At 44.7% G+C, this 19,922-nt stretch overlaps 1 protein-coding gene across 1 annotated transcript in view; it reads right to left on the bottom strand.

Moving 5' to 3' along the window:
• robo2 (roundabout, axon guidance receptor, homolog 2) overlaps nucleotides 1-19,922 on the bottom strand; it is a gene marked incomplete at both ends in the record, with an annotated part of 229,723 nt that overhangs the window by 192,437 nt on the left and 17,364 nt on the right. The gene's annotated exons all lie outside the window — the stretch shown is intronic.

Below are 19,922 nucleotides of genomic sequence, written 5' to 3'. Positions count from 1 at the left end.
GCATCATGTGAAAGAAAAGAGGACGGAGAAGGCAAGAGGGAACAAGAACAGAAGGACACGGGGGGGGGGGGAGCTAATGAAATGACAGATATTTGTCCGGGCGTAAAGTGAACATAGCACAAAAGTCCCAGTCACGTTTGTTTCTGTGACATTAGAAAACAAACCCATTGTTGTTTGTCTGCCTGAATAAAACCTCACGGAAATTGATCCAAATTTTTATTTTGAACTTCTTGAACTCAACGTCCCACAGTTCCCTTTGACTATTAAATGATAGAAGCAGCCAGTGAACGGGCAGCCCCCCTGGCTAAGAGGAAAGGAAATGGGCTTGTAACCGGAGGGTTGGCGATTCAAATCCCATGGCGGGTCCTGGCTAAGCGAGGCACACAATCAACTATTGCCCCCCAAGCGCAGATAAATGCTGCCCACTGCTGCTGCACCTGTCTGTGTGTGTGTGTGTCTGTGTCTGTGTCTGTGTCTGTGTGTGTGTGTGTGTGTGTGTGTGTGTGTGTGTGTGTGTGTGTGTGTGTGTGTGTGTGTGTGTGTGTGTGTGTGTGTGTGTGTGTGTGTAAAAGACAGGGTTAAATACAGAGGTCAGTCACTAATTGTGAAATTAACTAATTGTAATTCCAAACAGAAAACATGTTGAGAAAGTATGGTAATGACCAGCCACGAGGCTAAAGTTGAAGGCATATTGCCACCTAGCGTAAGGAATCGGACGCACTTTAATCAATAAATTGATTACCCACTGCCTCCTGGACGAGGACAGTAGACACATTCATGTCCCAGACAGACAGTGAATGTGTTTTTGTGGTTGACAGACAGACAGACAGGAAGGAGGGAAAAAAGAGGGTCCAGGCACGGTGCGGGCGCCTCGTCCACCTGATGCCAGCGTGCCTCTTCTTCACATGGCCTCCTTTTGTGGCTGTTAGCGGTGTACAGAGGACAGAGGCACACACACAAAGGACAGACAGGACCCTCTGCAGGACACTCTTTGTGTCCACGGCCACTCGCAGGCGGCCTGGACAAAGCCGTCAGCTGCCTGGACACCTCGTTAGTCTGCTCCCCGCAGCTCTCACATGGCACGGGGGGTTGACTGAGCGTGAGGCCTGGCAGTGCTGCTGCAGTGGAGGAGCTTCAGCCACACACACAAACACACACACTCACAAACACACACTCTCACACAGAGGAAAGTAGAAATACAGTGCTATAAAATGCACCTGTTCTACAGAGGGTTCAAGGCCCTCCTTTCACAAGCTTTTTCATGGATATTTGCTTTGGCTGTGATGGAGTTCATAAAAAAATAAGCCTGCCAGAGATGGAGCTTTCTTTCTTTTCTCCTCACGCTCTTTTATCTTTCCCATCCGTGTTGAATGAGGAGCAGTAAACATTCAAATGAAGAGAGTAAATGGACTCTCTGGATGTTTGGGTATCGACAATGCATGGAGACCTGTGTTTATATTGTCAGTCTGACCACAGCAGAAAAACCTCTCATGTGAGACGTGAGACGTGCACACTGCAGCAGCAGCAGCAGCACACAGCAAATATGTAAATATTGAACATAGAATGGCACATACAGTACAGAGCCTTCAGGATATTTTGGTAGAATCTGTTATTTTGTGGATTTTCTGCCGGCATTTCAGCACTTTCATGTATAAGCTTGGGAATAAAGTGCAATAATAATGATAATAACAAAAGAAAGTGAAGCTAAGGCTTTAAAAAACATAAAGTAAGCATCAGTGCTCATTTAAATGAGCAAATTATTTTGACAATCTGAGGCGCCGTGATTTTTTTCCACTCGCAATCTTCCAAAGGCTGTTGTGACACCAAAAGGCTGTCACTGTCAGCAGCCCCCCCCCCCCCCAAACCTCCTGGAATATTAAGCAGGGTTAGTGCTTACCTTACTCACAGGAACGAGTCAAATAAAAATGCAGGAATTAGTTCCAGATTCGTGCAACCTTTCAAAAATAGCTCCCACCATTCGATGCACCAAAACAAGCCCATTAACCGCACTGAAACTCATTCCGGGCTACAAAGAGGAAGCGCGGCGAATTTCGTATTGACACAGTAAATAGATGTTTGCCGGCAGCTTTGTGAAGCTCAGTGACAGCGATAAACATGAAGGCAGCAGCCAAAAACAGGGATAAACACACAGCCGGTGACACAAACATTCGAATATACAAACCGTCTATAGATTCAGGAGAAACTAGTATTTGTGTTATTGCAGGAATAACTTTTTAAATATACCTGATTCTGGTGAAAAATCAATGACTGAGCTCAATCAGATGGATCCTCACGCACCTCGACTCACAATCAATTTCATTTTAATAATTAAACGAGACCACATGTGGCTTTTGTGGAGGGATGAAGCTCTTTAGCTCTTGGGTTGAAGGTTTTCAACACAACTGACAAAGATGAACTGTTTCCATCGCGTATGTGATGCATTTTTAATTGGTAGAGGACTTATTTGAGATTAAAGTGCAGCCTCTGTGATTTGATAATTGTGTTGATCAAAGCTGAGATTTAAAAACTACTAGTTCTAGTCATTTTTAAACAACAAAACTCATTTCTTGAGAAACAACCTTGTGCCTGAATAACAGCTTTTTATGCACATAATCACAGTGCACAACACATCAACATCAACTTGTTTAAAATGTGTCAACCATATCTCTAAATTATAGTTCATGGTATTTTGATATTGGGGAGATTTTCTCTTGGTCTGTGTGAGAGAGAAAATCACCAAAAACAAGCAATTAGAGTAATTATACTGTTGCATAAACAGATTAATGGTAAAGTATCCCAGTCGACAGCAGCCAAATCACCACTCAACAACTTAAATATTATGATTTTATACGCATATAAGGTATACATTTTGGTGTTATTATGAATTACGTGTAATGGAAAATGCCTGGTGGATGGAAAAAAAACAACAACAACACACAACCTCCCTCACCACTCAGTCATGGCAAGTACAGGCTTTGGAGCCATTACGTGGCATAATGTGCCAGAAGGTAGCAATCAGTCTGCCGGGCTGTGGCAACCTCCCATGTATCAGCCTGTATATCCTTTCTCATTCAACAGCTGTGGACTCATATGTTACTGTCCCTCTACCTGTCACTGTCCATCCACAACCGCACCGACCACAGCACACATCAATCACCCCCACAGCCCCAACCCCTGCTGCTTTTTAATCTGTTACCACCCCCAACAATGACCAAGGACGCTTCAAAATTACAGTGAGGAAAGGTCACCCCATCCAATTAGAACATCATCAGAGATGCACACTGGAGGGTCATTCCCCGAGACCCTTGTAGCACATCGTAAATCCTGCACTGGCCAAGAAGGGAACACCCACTGTGGCACTGTGACTGATTGCAGCAGCAGTAAATGAGGATGCTCTGGGATGCATCTTTAACCGCAGTGGTAGCGACAGCTGATATGAATTGTCGTTTTGGCGCTGATATGATGTGTAATGGCATGTGAAAGTGCCCCGGGATAGATTGATTCCCAAAAGATGAGCCCTGTTGTCATCGGTCTGTGTATTGACCCTGTGACGACCCCAGGGCCCGGATCAATCAGGTCTCCAATCAGGATTAAATCACGCTAACCCCCCCAGCTCATCACGGAGCATATTTTATATGCGAGTGGAGGAATTGACAGACCTTCAAACAGTCTTTGTATGATTTGGGGTTGTCCCAGAATAAAGACACCCAACATGGAGATCTTCTGACCCATCGCGGACGACCGCCTCACAATGATCTACATCGACTGACATACCAATGGAGGCTAAATGTAAACAGAACGCCAGTTTGTGGGATTTTCTGCCACTTATTTGGATTAATCACCACACACATAAACAGCATGACTCATCTTCTTCCGCTGACACACGATAATGATGTTGCGTCACAGCTGATGGTGAAGCTGTTGACCTGCAGCCTACAATTCAACAGTTTTTTAACATTTAACAGATCCACGTCACACATTGTGTTGATTCCAAAAATCTCACAGTCTGTGGGCGGCATGAGGGGAAAAGGGTTGTGTAGAGACCTTTGTCTTTAGCTTGGCAGAGGAAGACATGATAATGAGAGAGGGCCAGAGATGGAAAGAGGGACAAGAGGAAGACAGAGGGTGGGTCACTGAGCTTTGAGCCTCTCGTGGGTTGATCTAAGCCAATTAGAGACAAGTGACAGCTCAGCAAGACACCGATGACACAACTAGACCATGGCACCACTTTTAGCTCCAGCGCCCAAGAGTACAAGCCTGATTTGGACCCCAACAAGGCCTTTACCCCCCCCCCCCCCTTCCATCTCTGAATACGCTTCTACCACAACCATTTCAGACACTGACTGAGGCTGAGGAAGAGAGTACAGTTTCCTCTGCTTCTCCAGAGGAAAGTGACCAAGCCAAGCACAGCTCTCTGTCGGACTCCGTCATGGTCAGCCAACTCTCTTGACATCTGATGCTGTCGAGTTTGCCGTAATAGCTTGGCAAAACCCGCCGACCTTTGCCCTGGAGGTTCAAACCTCGTGAACTCAGATTGAGGGCGAGCCAAAAAAGCTTAGACGCTGACATACAAGTGAGTGAGTTTCAGTTGAAATCTAGAGCTTGGTTGAAACGACCGCCGGGGCCCACTGTCATGGCTGTGTTTCTTTTACTTCCTGCGCTCAGATAACGATGCAGAGCCACTAGGAGGAGGAGGAGGAGGAGGTGGAGAGGAGGGCCACCAGGTTGTGGGGCTGTCGGGGGCTCCAGCACAGTCAGGGCGTTGTGATTAATGAGACGGGGTGTGGAGCCACGGGGAGCTCAGCAGCACGTGCCACACTGGTGGTAAGAACACAAAAGTCCTGACACTGTGTGGTAGCCGGTAGAGGTCAAGTGATTATCACCAATGCTTATCTTTAGGAATCATTACAGGCGATGGCTGACGTGATATTGGCTGCACACAAGGAATAAAACATGAAAGTCAGAGTCCTAAAGTGGTTATTGGGGCTGGCTTTACATGACAACACTCCCGGGTGAAACCGACAAAATATTTTATCAGATGTGACTTTTGTTTAGAAGGCATTTTTTGGGGCTTAAAAACGCAAAAAAATGAACCCACCCTTCAGAGTGCAAATCTTAAAAACGCTCCACCGTAGCATTCACGTCTAAAGGGTTGAAAACGCAAAAGTGCGCTCTGAGCTGCTCACGCTGGCTTATCCTCCCGTACGCATTGACGTCAGATCCATGTGCAGTACAGCCAAACAACAACAAACATGTCGGATTATATCCATCAGTCGGACATTCAAGTTGCCTTAGCTGCTACTTCGCGCTACAAGAGAGAACTAGAAGGAAGCTTCAATGCTCCTACGCTCCTGGTGTTGTTGTATGGCAGTGCTTCACAGTGCCACCTAGCCACCTGTCATGCATACTACATCAAATTTCACACACACTTTTGCGTCACCGTGTGCATGCAGATTTCCACCCAAAGACGCTCGTCTAAACGCAAAATAAAAAGTGGGAACGCAACGCCACCTTTGCGGTTTGTGTTCAGATCGTTGTTGTGTAAAGCTAGCTTCAGTAAAGATACAGTCTCTGGTCACTAACCCTACCCTAACCCTTTTACTCTAACCCTACCAATCATACGACACTGATATTGGATATGCAACTTTCCATGCATCCACTCTTTCACCCCTGACTGAGCATCGGAAAGGGGGAAGAAACGCTCCAGAGAGAGAGATGGAGGATGACAGCGAGGACTGATGGGGGCTGAGAGACGCGCAGCAGGGAGCGGGACAAGACAGCCTTCTGCGCGTCTAACGTCTGCCACTCAACAAAGTTAATGATGGCACGTTCCTGAGCCAACCATCCCCCCCCCACCACCCCCCCGCTGGGTGTGAGAAGAGAGACAGTTGCAAGAAGAGAGAGAGAGAGAGAGGACAGGGCCTGGTGTTGTTGGCACATGGATGCAGTCAGAGGAGGTGAGACGCTCTTGCGAGGTGAGTTGGGGGTGGGGCGAGCCACTCAAGGTCCAGGGAATATTTATGACAATCAACACCCCAGTTGGCACCACTGACTGATTTTGAGATTAATGATATATAACACCCCCAACACCCCCCCGTCTCTCTCTTCTCTTCCCAATTACGTCTCCCGACCTCATCAGCATCCGTTATCGAGTCAAGTTCCTGATTGAGGTTTATGAGAAACTCTGCTAATTTTATTAGCAGTCAGTCACAGGGCTGCGGTTTGATTTTTGTTCATATAGTGAGAAGGGGGGGGGGGGGGGGGGGTGGGTGTGTGGGTGACTTAGCTGCTGGGCTGAAACTGTTATCATCCACGGCCAGTTGGGGAACAGCAGTTTAAGGGATAGAGGAGAAATGGAGTAGGGATGTGGGTCGGTGGGGGAAGGGAAGGGAAGGGAAAGCGGGGGGGGGTTTGCGAAAGTGGCAAGATGCTGAGGAGAGATAACACAATCTGGTCTCGCACTCAGCAAATGTGCAAGGTTTAGTTTCACAAAAAAAAGTCTTACAAAGCAGAAACAGTGCGCTGTAGTGCAAAATAAAATAAAAAAGATAAAGTATGTGCTAAACTGGGGATGGGAGGGGTGAAGGTTTGTGAAGTCAGAGGATCTATCCGAGTTCCATTTGTCACAAAGCAGTTCAGTTCTAAGTTAGTGCTGCAATAACAGAACATGAGTACTATAAGAATGAATAAGCTGACAGATGCTCATATCCTTTTGCCTGTAATTGAATCATGCGAGCGCTCCTTCCTCTGACACAGGAATAACCCTGCCTTCCCCTGCTATTTCTCCTTTCATACATCTCCCAATAACACTAGCATAATGCTATTAGCGGCGTATGCTCTAGGTGCTCTGCCGACGTCCAAATGGGCCCGAGCACAGCTCTGTTTTCAAGCGCCGGGGTCAGATGATGGTCAATCGATGGTCAGTCAGAGGTCACATCCCGAGCCGGGCAAAGGTCAGCCTATCTGCACCCAGAGGTACAAGCAGCCTATCAAGCCCTGTGGATCGCTGTGAACGGAGCTAAATCACACGGACAAGTCCCTTCTGCTCGGAGTCTATGGATCCGATAACAGGAGCAATTTACTGCGTCGCCATTATAAAGCAGAGGATTGTGAAAACAATTATCAGTGTGTCCACAATATTTCTAAATTATAGTTTATTCCCAACACTGGAGATTATTTTTTTTCACGCTAATAGGACAAGCTTTTGTGGGAGAAAGGACGAGGGAATTACCCGAAAACACACAATTAGACTAATTACACGGCGGTTGCATAAACTAACAACAGATTAATTGCAGTTGTATTCCACTCAACATGTTTTGCATCAGGTCATTTTTTTTTAAACCCTCCTGCACAATAAAAACAGCCAAATAAACACATTCATGAGGAAGTCAAGAGCGCATATATCTGTATACCACGGGGACGTTAGAAGCAGAGAAGCTAACATGTAAATTTCATAGGTAAAGTCTGCGCATGGCTCATGTCGGCAAATTGAGATGTTCTTTTTCAGCTTAATTACGAGGGGGAGTGTCTTGGGCTCCCTTTCTCCCTTAATGTGTCATTTAGGCCTCAAATGGGAAAATGTTCACGGTGCCAGTTGGATGAGGGAGTTTGGAATCCGCAACAGTGTGTGTGTGTGTGCGCGCATTTATGAATGAGTGTGTGAGAGAAAGTTGCCGTTGGGCGCCTTTGTGTGTGTGAGGCCTAATTTGTGTGTGAAACAGGAGGAGAGAAAATGGATTCTAATGGTCGGTGGAGGTCAGCGAGAGCGCTCATCAGTGAGCCATGAGCTCCCCGGGTGATCAGGTTTCATTTCTGGTGGAATAAGGAGATGGTAAACTGATGGTAAACTGATTAACTGGAGTTAATTTTTTTGAGTACTGTTCTGCACAACATTATTGAGTTGTGACCCGTTGAAAAATGCTTCATTTGGTCAGAATTACTGGTGAGCGTTCAGACACACAGAGGACCCCTCTGTCACTGACCCCTTCCTTTACCTATGGTGGCCTTCACATGCCAGAAAGGATGTTGTTCTTCTCCATTTACATGTAGGCTTCTGCTTCTATATGCACTTTCTGGCTGGGTTACCGTGGAAACAAGTTGGCGTGTAACATAAACCAAGGCCTTTACACATAAAATGCTTATTCTGACGCAAAAACCCCAAAATAATTGTATTTTAAAAACACGTACACACAATTTTAAATGGCCCTTTAAGCTCAATCTTGCCAAATACTATTCATTCTGAGACGTAGTGAGGAAAAAGACACACACACACACACCTGCATGTCCATTAATAGCTTTGCCCTGTACAGTGTAGAGCACAAGCAGCAGCAGCAGGAGACACTGAGATAAGATTCTGCTTAGCATTTGAATGGAGTGTTGTGATTTTTATTCAGCTGGCCTTTGGCCATGCTAGTGCTTAAGTGGTCTGGGCCAGGCTGTCTGCTGTCTACAGTGCCAACCCAATGTAGAGAGGCTCATGTCAGGCTCTGTGAAATATCTGTCAGTGTCCCAGTCTGTCTGTCTGTCCTTCTGTTTGGCTGGACCAGAGTCGGACCGGTTAATAATCGGGCTGGCTCGCTGCTAATCATCCTCCCAGCTGTAGAAGCAGGTGGCCCGCACATACCACAGCTCCCGGTTTTCATTCTCGGTGTGATGTCATCTCTTTTGCACCTGGTCACACAGCATTTACACGTGGTTTGTGGAGAGAGCTGCTTTCCTTCTGACGACTGATGTTAATCGTTCGTCCTCGGTGATTCGATCGCAAACTGTTCGCACCGGACGCTAAAAACGCAACCTGGGTGCGTCTCCTGTGACCATGTGATATCAGATCAGGCTTCCCAACACAATGATGTCATTACGTTCTTTTTTGAGATCAAAAGATCTCTTTTGCAGGGTAAACTGGGACTGTTTGTTGGTCTAAACATACCGTTTGAGTAAATCAAAGCTCTACTCAGTCTGCTGTAACATGAAATATGATATTAAGGAGTAAGAAAACAAATCTGGCCATGATCTGTGTTGATACAGAGGCACTGGCTACTCATAAATTAACGTGAGGGTTGAAAATACAGTAGGTCAGAGGATCTCTAATCCACTCTGAAGACAGATTGCATTCACACAGCTCAGGAATGTGGACAAAAGCGTCCTAAAACCACCTTCTATGGTGGTTTTTGTGACTGAACCTGAGTTCTGCAGGTGATCAGATGTTAATAGCTGGGTCAGAATGGCTTTGCCTGAAGCTGAGAACCTTTGTCTATCATTCCTCAACAGAGCGGATCCTCCTGCAGTGAACCAACATCAAATCTCGGCGCCCCCTCCTTCACCTTCTGCCAAGCCTGGGACAGATCGCAGAGCAGTCTAACAAGCAGCGAGGACGCAGAAAAATGGGAAGCCATTAAACTCTGCAACACACAAGGTCACTTTGATGGAGACACGGCGGCCACCAAACTTCCTCACTGCTGATGCGGACGTAAAAGTCACGTAAAGGTCAGGCTGTGAAACCACAGCTGTCTCAAGAACGACTCTTAAGCATTTCATCTCGTCTCCCTACACTTTTTTTTTCCGAGAGTGACCAAAAATGCTTTGAGTATCATTTTTCAAACAACAGGAAAGGAAATGAGAGAGGGGGGGAGGGAGGGGGGGAGGGAGTGGAAAAGAGAGGCGGGAGGGAAGTGGGGAAGAGAGTGATAGAGATAGAGAGAGGGAGATAGCAGAGACTGGATGATCAGGTTTCAGCTCTGCTCTGCAGCTGTTCGTGGCTCTGGTGGCTCATAGGAGTCCTTTACAGCCAATGCAATCCAAGCCAAACACAATATCTGTCTGCACCGTGGAGAAATGACCAAGTCATAACACATCCGGCACAATGATAACTCTGCCATGGAGCGGGCATGACGTGCGGGTGCATCTCTGAGGAGGAAAAAGAACAAATCCTCACAACTACATTAACACAAAGATTTGATGTTTTAAAGTAGAACCTAATGACATTTACTTTTTTTTTATTGTAAAACCACAAGGCAGACAGAATAGGATGTTAAAAACGTGCTCTTTGTGTTCCATCCTCGCTTCCCACAGTTTCCCTTCTCTGTGCTTCACTTCCAAAACTAATGAGGCTGAAATGCGATGTCTCCAATGTTCCCAAAGGCCTCCTTCCAGGAGAGACTGTCCTCATTGTGTGCACAACTAGAAAAACAGCCACAAAAGCCATTTGCCTTTAAACTTTCTGTGTGCATTTGTGTGTACTAGTGTGTGTAAGTGTGCACAGCAGCTTCCAACAAGACTCATCCATCAGCGGGCGAGTGTGACAGACTGCTGTGTGTTTGAAAATGGTGATTTTGACAAGCCCTAAAAACACATTTAAGTTAGCTATCCAAGTAAACTGAGCATGAACTCTGAAGTTCTCCTCTTAGTTTGAAAAAAAAAAAATAAAACTAAGTGAGTTATGACAAGTGAGAAGCAATCAGGAAGTGACTGCACATAACCTCAAAGATCGTCATTTTCTCAGAGGTTTCCAGCTAAAATGAAGCTGTCAAGAGTTTTTCAAACTTCTCCAAAACACTGGAGGAGTCTTTTTTAAAGGAAAACAAGAGTAAAGTAACCAGCTGAATCCTGGGTCTGACTCAGTCCTGACCCTCAAGATCAATCCATGGCACCATATGCACGTGAATACACATGTTTATGGTGTGTGTGTGTGTGTGTGGGAAAGTAACCAAGGAAATAATGGGCATTTGCACTACGGACATCGGTGCAGAAATAACACACCATTCCACACTCCAGAGGGTGAATCAATTTCAGCGACATTCGATTCTAGCCCATATCAGCTAGCGCGTGAACTTCAGCCCTCCACCCTGTCACCTCCTTCCCCACCTCTGTGTGATGGATTACCATCTCTGGCAGTCTCACAGAACAGAGAGCGAGAGGAAGGAAGGTGGGTGGGTGGGGGGAGGTCAGTCACTACAGGGACACAGTCATCGGAGGAGGGGTGGGGGGCTCTGGGTGAAGGAATTATGGTTTGACAGAGATCTGGGGTGGTTTGAAGAGGGCAAAGGTCACGGCATGGGTCAGAGGATCCAATCCTGGCCCGGACTCCACAGAAAGCCACCCTCAGAACACCCACGGGGGGATTTCACTCAGGGGTCATGTTTTTTTCGTTTAATATTATTATGACTCACTTGTCCCTTCGCCCACTTGTCACCAAATAGAGTGGCAGCAGATGTTTTCATCGCAATGACATCGAACGTACACCTGTGTCACAGTGGAAAGAGCCTGAATGAACCAGCCAAAAGGCTTGGTTCTCCACAATCTGATGATTATTTTGGTTATTAGTTTGGTCCATAAACAAATGATTCACTTTTAATGATTTCTTTGTCGTGTGGCGCAAAGAAATGAGGAAAAACCTTTAAGAAGCTAAAATAATTAGAGATCTTGTTTTAATCAGAGCTAAAAAAATTTAACATTTTAACAATCAGGAGTCACACAAACATGACGCCATGGAAACACGTCATGTGTTACATTTCGTTAGCCTTGACGTCGTTAGCGGCGGTTAACGTGCCCAGCACTAGTTTGAATGGGTTTACATAGAGTGTGAACGACCTCCATGATGGAGTATATACTCTGAAAAGATCATTTTAAAAAACGATCATCACAAACATAAATGTACTTACTCAGACCCCGATGACTGCACACACGGCGTGAATAAATTCAACACATGCGTTAATATTAAAGCAGAAATCAAAGCGCAAGCCAAGCGTGGTAGCAGGAGCCTGTGTTTTCTGACGCTGATCAATAATCGGCCTGCAGACAGATTTCAATAATTCACAGCTCAGTCTACAGTCAAAAAAGCTGTCTGAAAAACAAGTGTCAAGGCAGGGTGTGTTTATTTTTCCAGAGAGAGAGAGAACTGGGGGCTGCTCAATTTTCTTTTCCTCCACAAAAACAAGCTGCCAAACCTTGTACAATTTTTGAGACACAACGTTACAGCAATTTATTTTTATTTATTTATTTTTTTCCCAGTCACAGCAGAGCGAGACGTGAGGCGGCGGGGAGAGAGGAGGCAGAGACAAAGCAATAGACCTGCATTGTCAAAAAGTGGAGAGATCATCAATAACACTGTCACTATAAAGAGCGTGTGTGTGTGTGTGTGTGAAGGGGTGAAAGTATAAGGTGTGTAAAGGAAACACAACAACAACAAAAAAAAAAAACCCTGGTGCGACTGGTGCTTCATCTTGCCGGGGCACTAATGGGCGTGAGAAGCCGCTGGCTCAGCGTTCTCTGCTCGACAGCTCACTCATCGGCTGATGGGACGCTGGCATCTGTGACGGAGACTTGTTTAATCCGGTTTACGCTCGGGAAGGTGACACGGTGGAGAGAGAGAGAGAGAGGTGAGGAGGCGAGAGGACACGGGCCGTTGAGGGAGGTCACCGCAAACTCTCGTTAAGATCTCTTTACCAACACTCCCTCTCTCCGTCTTTGTCCCTGCTGCACTCGTCCATTATCGCTATCATTTTTCAGCCATAGAGCGCTACAGCCTCCCGTCTACTGTAGGTGTTCTATTTCCAATAATCAGCACGACGAAGATGAAGACGAAGACGCGCGCCTCCCTCCTCTGAAGGTAAGCGGGCAGAGGCAGACGCTCTATTTCCAATGGTGGAGTCGCGGAGGTCAGAGCCAGGACACACCGGGCCCCGCTGAGGATAGTGAGAAATGTGCAATCTCAGGACATATAATGTGTGTTTGAACAAGTTTTTCTTGCGCGCGCGCTGACAGCGAAAGGTCAGAGTGCTGCTACTGACGACAGCATGTTCTTATGATTTATCTCCTGGTGAGAATTTGCTTGTCCCGTCTCTTTTGTGCAAGGGTTTCGCGGTCAGAACTAAATCACTTACGGTGTCCATCTGTGGTAAATAAATGAGATAAGAGCAATCTGCATGCTGCTATAATATGTGCGAGGGACACTGCGTGGGTAAATCCCAATAGATAACACCACCTCCTCACAGGGGTCAGCAGAACCCAGCTGCAGGGACGCAGAGCTGACACATTTAATCAGGGTTTTTTTTTTACTCTCGCAGTTTATCAGGCCAAGATGTTCCCCTCGCCTCCTCTTATCGCAGAACAACATTCTCCACCTTTTTCTGCATTCACGCTTTTCACTCCCGCTGCCGCCCTGAACTCCATCGCCTCCAGTAAGAGAGATCAATAGAGCAGAGGCGTTAAACAATGATAACGGTCGCAGTCGCGCCGATCGATCGAGACGTAACAAGGTGAATAATATTTTCGGCTCATCAAATTTGGGGGGAATTACACGCGCCGCGAGCAAGTGGCATCTCATAAACATAACAAATCACAGAAGTTAAGTAGAGGAAAACGGAGGCTCAGTTATCCTCGGTTATGAGAATTCATTATGACATAAACCTAAATCCAAATTAGAGCTGCAACTTTAGAGCTGCAACTTTCCATAATCGATTAAACTGTCAATATAAAAAAATTTGATCAGTGTTTGTCAAACGTGGAAATGATGACGTTCTCATATGTATTGTTTTTAGAGCTGCAACTAACGATTATTTTCGTAATCGATTATTTTCTCGATTAATCGATGAATCATTTGGTCCATAAAATGTCAGGAAATGTTAAAAAACGTTGATCAGTGTTTGACAAAGCTGGAAATGATGATGTTCTCGATTGTCTTGTTTTGTCCACAAACCAAAATGATTCAGTTTTAATGATTTCTTTGTTATGTGGAGCAAAGAAACATTCACACTTAAGAAGCTAAAACAATCAGAAAACTTGTTTTAATAATGAAAAAAGCTTCAAACCGATTATCGATTATCAAAATAGTTGGCGATTAATTTAGTAATTGGTTAATAATCGATTCATCGATTAATTGTTTCAGCTCTTATTGTTTTGTCCACAAACCAAAAGCAAAGAAACCAGAAATATATATTATTCGATGATCAAAATAGTCGCTCCACAAATTCCGACACAGCCACAAACACAGAAACTCCCTGGTGGACGGAGTAAATAGAGAGCTTAGGTGCAGAGGGAAAGTAAATGATTGAATCTAAATTAGCTCACGCTAAGATTTTCTTGAACGTGCATCATCTCCGACTGTGGCAGGCGTCATTAATGTGCCGCATTGTTGCCGCTTCCTTCATTACCCTTCATTATTTCTCAAGGACTTCGCCGCAGACCTCCGACTCTTCTGCTGGGGGTTTATAAACGGAGCACGTGGGCAGGTGTGTGTGTGTGTGTGTGTGATGTTTACGTGCACTCGTCACTCCATTGTCTCCGTCTCTGAAACGTTGTGATAAGTCCAGATGAGCTGAATCAATTATTAATTGATTACTAAATGAATCGTCAACTATTTTGATAATGGATAATCAGTAATTTTCACGATTAAAACAAGATTTCTGATTGTTGTTTTCTTCCTTTCTTTGCTCCACATTACAAAGAAATCATTAAAAACTGAATCATTTCGGTTTGTGGACAAAACAAGACATTCAAGAACATCGTCATTTCCAGGTTTGACAAACACTGATCAACGTTTTTTAACGTGCTCTGACATTTTATGGACCAAACGATGAATCGAGAAAATAATCCACAGATTAATTGATTAGGAAAATAATGGTTAGTTGCAGCTCTAGAGTCCAGATGAGCCTGTGAAAGCCTGACTCCCCCCACCTGGACACTGTCCCTTTATTCGCCTCTTCTCATGCTGGACACAACAGCAACAGCTTGGTCCTCCTCCTCCTCCTCCTCTTCCTCCCTTCTCTTCACCACTTACACCTCTCCCAACTCTATTTTCCCGGCTAATTACCTTGTTGTACGAGCACCAAATGCTACCTAACGATTCACTTAATTGCCGAAGGTTCTACATTAGACGATATCAAAGGACCCTTTTTTAAAAGTCATCCAATCCCGTTCGCAAAAATGGCATTTAGCGCCCGACCCAACATCTGCTTCGTTCCCGCGTCATTTGCATTTTTAAAGGTTACCAAATGAAGAAGTAAAGGATACAGGTGTACGAGTGTCTTATCCCACTGCTGTGTAGTTTTTTTTTTTTATTCTGACAGACAATTACACGCATTTAATATACACACACACACACACACGTCAGAGTTCACGAGTCACATCCAACACTCAATTAAAAGTGCAACTGTTCACCCTAAATGCTTTTATCTGGAGCACTGTGCGCGTGTGCCTTTGCGATCCATCCACCTGAAGAGATGAGGCTAATTAACATTTTCCTCTGGAAAAGCCATCGCCCCCAGGTGTGCCTTGTCACACTTATATATACATAGATATCCGCAGTGCTAGCAATTTATTCAGCGGAAGAGGCTGCAGCTAGCATTTGTGACACGGAGCTTCACGATGATTTATGAACCTGCTCATTGACCTAGTTTATTCTGAAACGGGGGGAAAAAAAGGGGCGCACATCCCTTCTTATGTGCACATCCCTTCGTATCCATCCCATGATGCAGACCTGCAGTCAGTTTTTGGAGCGATGGGAGCAGGAATAAGGTTACAAAGCCTGTTCTCTGATAGCCTCCGGGGCGCTTTACAAGTCCTCTATCTTCTTGAGAACAAGGCGGTGAAGAGCAGCGCGGATCCTGTTTAGACCAATTCACTGGTCAGGCTGATTTAATCAGAATATTTTCAATAATCTACATCTCTATCTTTTATCTTTATCTTTTAAGTGAACACCTTTTCGCTGCTAAGCCACGAAAAGTAGACTTTTTCTTTTCCGAAAGTTGCACAAAGCTAACTTTTTGATGACCTAAATCGTGAATTCAATATTTACTTCACTCAAAATATATAAAAAGCACTGCAGGGGGACTCAGACAGACCATGAAAGTAGGTCACTAAATATTTATTTGTTGGGTTGGGTTTTATATTTTTATTATTGTCTGCTTAGATTTAAGTTCAAAGCAGGGACGACTCTTCTTCTGCTTCTTCACTCATGCCAGAATTTCCTCCCCAAAACTCATTCTGTGGCTTTAAGAGAAGTATTTTTGAGTAAAATGTGGAGAAAATGCTGAGGAAAAACAGTGAAACATTGGGTAAGGAGTTCACAGATCAAAGGCTGATGAGACTAAGCCGCCACAGCGATATTTTTAAACGGCTATATTTGATCAGACGGAGGAGAGGAAATCAGCCAAACATATCATCCAAAAACAACAACAACAAATCAGCATATATCTGACATCAGCTGCCCTAATGTCTAAAGAAATCAAACCTTTTCAAGGACTCTGATAATTCAAGGGCAGTTAACGCTCCTCTCCGTCCGTTTGTGAATAACACAAATGTGATCAACATCTAACACCTGAAGCAGACACTGTTGGAAGCACTAAGTCAACCCTCAATCTGGCCCTGCATCAATAATGCAGAGGCGCCTCTCACAGGCTTCATCCCCCCTCTTCTTCCTCTTCCTCTCTCAGTGTCGCTGAGGGAGAGGCTGAGTGCTGCCCAGCTTGATGTCCGGCAGGCAGCAGCGCCACTCTGCTCAGTGGCCACCGAGTTCAATCTGTTTCAGAGCTGCAATTCAATTATCTCGCCGGGGTCCTGCTCAACCACTCGTGAACAGTAAGAGAGGAGGGGAGTAAAGGTGTGTTCAATAGGAGGGAGGGTGAGGGGGAGGAAGAGGAAGAGGAGAGACGTATCATAAACACGGAGCAGGTTCAACATAGATTTAAATGTGGCTTCTAGGTGTACGATTAGCTGTGGATTTACAATCACTCGACGGATGTCAGGACCTGATAAAGCTAATCAGTGTGGTAAGCCGATGCAGAGGGATTTGGCACCGCAACCCCCCCCCATTCTTCTTCTTCTACCAACAACCCCCTCGCCCCTCTTCCACCCTTTAAGACCTGACAGAAGGAGAAAGCAGAGAAAGGCCACGGCTCCAACCAGACTAAGCACAAAATCTAACGTAGCCAGATTTCAGCAAAAAATAAACAAAGAAGTGAAGAGAAAGTGCTACACAGAGGGTAAATAAGTCTGGTACTGAACCAGAATGTAGATGTGAATCCTCCACACCATCTCCTGAACATTCAACTTGGATATAACTCCTTCATATCAGCCGTGGTGACTCAAAAACACAGATTTAAATGAATATTTGTGTTTTAGGAGTGTTATTGGTGCAGAGCTCGACACCTCGATCGAGCCTCTGATGCCTCGAAGCTGACATGTTATCCGTCTAAAATCACACAGTGGGCTAGTGTGTTATGGCAGCTCTGCTGGCTTTTTTTAAACGTAAACAAGCAAAGCCGAGATAATGACCGGTCTCCTTGAAGACATTACAGTGGGATCTCTGCGTAATGGGCTAGTTTCCCAGGTCGTGACGTGTTGGGTCAGGTGGATATGAGTGAACTGTACGTAACCTGGTGAACGGTGTGTGACATCATAACTTAAAAACTTTTTTGACATCATAACTTAAAAACAACATGTTAACACTGGGATGAATTAGAGAGTTGAGTCAGAAAATCTTATGTATCTCAATAAGCACTTTGACCTACATTTGGTACATTTTACACTGTATTTACAGGTTTAAATGTCTTGTTTTTACAGTGTTTTAAGACTTAGGTTTTGAAGTCAGGTCTTATATATTTGTTGTTTTTCTTCTCCTTTTTATGTGTTTTATGGCCAATGTAATCTTTGGAGGAGAGTGTTTAACTACCATGTCGATGTTAGCATAGTGACGAAAGTGTTAGCATGGTGCTGCAATAGACACATAAGTTATTTGTAAGAAATGAGGTATCAGAGTTTTAGTGTGGAAGCTGAGGGTCTAACTTTTGTGTCAAAATGGTTCTTTAAAGCTCTTGCATTGAACGGACGGACGCCAAATGCTAGCATAAACCAGGGTGACATGGTCAGTACGAAAAAATTTAACCATTTTTTGGGGGGGGAATTCAGTGAACATTTTCAGCGCCTCTTTTGATACTTGGGTCATTTGGTGAAAGATTGGACATGCCCGGACATATATAACATGTTTTTTCTCGAACAAACAACAAATATGGGACATTTAAATTAGTTAATTTACTCAGCAAAACTGCAGCAACTTCAATCGTCTCTGTAGCTCAACAATTAAAATAATTAAAACACAACCCCCACAAGTGCATTGGTAAAAAATAAAAATAAATGTTTTGTGTTTTTCAGGCAGTTTTAGAACAGCCTCTGTCTCTCTCAAACCCAGCTGCACAGGTAAAAACCATCATACAGTGCATGCGTTCTTATATCTGTACGCTGCTCGCTCTTGCCTATCCCCTCATCTCCTGGCCCCCCCGACCTTTCACCCCCGCACCTTAAAGCCATTCATGAAGTCAATGCCTCTCTTCAGCTCCCAGCTCTGCTGCACCACAACCACCACATTACATGAGAGTATAGTGGGAAAAAAAGAAAGGTGAAGAATGAAGTATGAGAGGTTGAAAAATAAAATAATCTGGAGACTTCATCAATTTTTCATGAATTTTCATTTAGACTGGGAGAACACGCTCTTACTGCGATCGATAGATCAAGCTGCTGTCACGCAGTTAGCACCTGGGGGCTGATGCTGGGAGACCCATGGGAAGGCAAGGGGACCAAGCCTCTCCTCCTCCTCCTCCTCCTCCTCCTGCTCCTCTTACTCCCCCAACACACAGTCCATTTCCCAATCACAAACCAACCACCCATCCCGCTACATTTCTCCACCTTAGAAATACAATTACACAGCATGTGTAATGTGTGGAAGATAGTGTTTCTGCTGTGTCCACTCTTCACAGCATTGTCAAATGTTGAATTTACAGAAGAGAGGACATACGAAACGTGTTTGCTGATCGGTAACTGACGATTAAAGCTCACAGCTACACTACCGTTGAGAAGTTTGGGCTCACTTAGAAATGTCCTTATTTTTTTGAAGGAAAAGCACTTTTTTGTCAATGAATATAAATAATAATTAAATGAATCAGAAATACACTCTATACATTGTTAATGTGGTAAACGACTATTCTAGCTGCACACATCTGGTTTTTAATGGAATTAGGTGTATAGAGGCCCATATCCAGTGTTCTATTGGTACATTGTGTTTGCTAACCGTGTTGGAAGGCTAATGGATGATTAGAAAACCCTTTTTACCCTTATTATTTGGAATACAAATAATTATTTCTAATCTTGTCCATGTATTGACTGTATTTTCTATTTTGCAACTCTTTTGATGAACAAAAGTGTAACTTTTAATGGAAAACACAAACAAATCGTGACAAAAGGTGACCCCAAACTTTTGAACGGTAGCGTATATATATATATGATACGATTCTCTCCACAACAAATCATAAAGCTTTCAACAATCGTTGAATCCCACAAGACATGTCACAATGGGAGCCCTTGTTTGAAGCACAGCTAAGACTTAAAACAACATCAGGACAAGGAGTCTTTCCACTCCAGCCTATGGGCAGTTGGAAGGCCCTGGGAGTCGCTCCATAGGAAGTCCAGCCTGAACCCGGTGGGGGAGGCTCATCTTCAAAGGTAACTCGACCCGCAGCTCAGGTTCTGCCTGTCAGTGTTCTCCAACACAATCCAGACAGCCTGTGTCAAATGTCCATCAGGACTTTGATCTTTCGCCCTGTCCTTCTACCCCCACCCACCTGTGAGAGAGCCCTGCCATCCTGGCCCACTCATGAGCTCTGACAGCAGCTTTATGTCCTGCAGACAAACTCAGAGAAACTCCCCTCAGGTAAGATAATGAGAGATTTATCTCATGACCCGAGCTGAAAAAGCCATCTGCAGCAAATGTTAACTGTCCGTTTGTGGAGGCACAGGAAATTATTGTTGCGTTATCGACGAGAGAGCGCGGAGAGTGAGATTAAATCATCTCTAAATGTGGTGTTCTGTTGATGTGTGTGCTGCTATTACGCACAATATGATGGCCTCGCCATCACGGTGAGAGGAAATGATGTTGT

The sequence above is a fragment of the Microchirus variegatus genome (genome assembly GCF_963457635.1).
Source record: "Microchirus variegatus genome assembly, chromosome: 3".
Classification (NCBI taxonomy): Eukaryota; Metazoa; Chordata; class Actinopteri; order Pleuronectiformes; family Soleidae; genus Microchirus; species Microchirus variegatus.
The sequence above is the reverse complement of the archived record's forward strand: the minus strand, read 5'-3'. Positions and strand labels throughout refer to the sequence as shown.